This window comes from Myotis davidii, unplaced genomic scaffold (genome assembly GCF_000327345.1).
Source record: "Myotis davidii unplaced genomic scaffold, ASM32734v1 scaffold428, whole genome shotgun sequence".
In the NCBI taxonomy this organism is placed as follows: domain Eukaryota; kingdom Metazoa; phylum Chordata; class Mammalia; order Chiroptera; family Vespertilionidae; genus Myotis; species Myotis davidii.
The window spans coordinates 559,582-560,108 of NW_006299834.1; positions in this window are offsets into that span (position 1 = coordinate 559,582).

Sequence of the window (527 nt, forward strand, 5' to 3'; positions counted from 1 at the left end):
AGGCCCTTTGTGAAATATTTGCTTTCACAAAACTTAAGACCATGGAGACATCGCTTCCAGGAGGAGTATTTTGATGTTTCTTAAGCAGGTGCCTCTACCATGGGTAGATTTACAGAAATGCTATAAAAAAAAAATTAGACTTTCACACACTGCAGACCCTTCATCTCGTTTATTCCCTGTTTTCCGTGCAACATACATCCGGTCGGTCATGTCCCGGGAATTGGGGAGTGAAGCAGGCACCCAGTTTAGTGTTGGCTCGCAGCAGGTGCTGTAGGTGTTTGTCCAATAATGCTCCTCCGAGTGGGTGGGAGCTGCTGGAGGAGGTGAGGACAGGAACACGGGCAGTAGTGTCAGCCATGAAAAGGAAAACACAAGTGCTTACCGGAGACCTGACACTGGCCTCCACCTGTGTCTGCCCTTTCCAGCCGTCCGTCCGCTGCTCCCCATGCTGACGCCCTGGGCTGCCGGGCACCGGGAGCCAGAACCAGTGCCGGGAGGATGGTGCACAGGCAGGCGCCCGCCCCCAC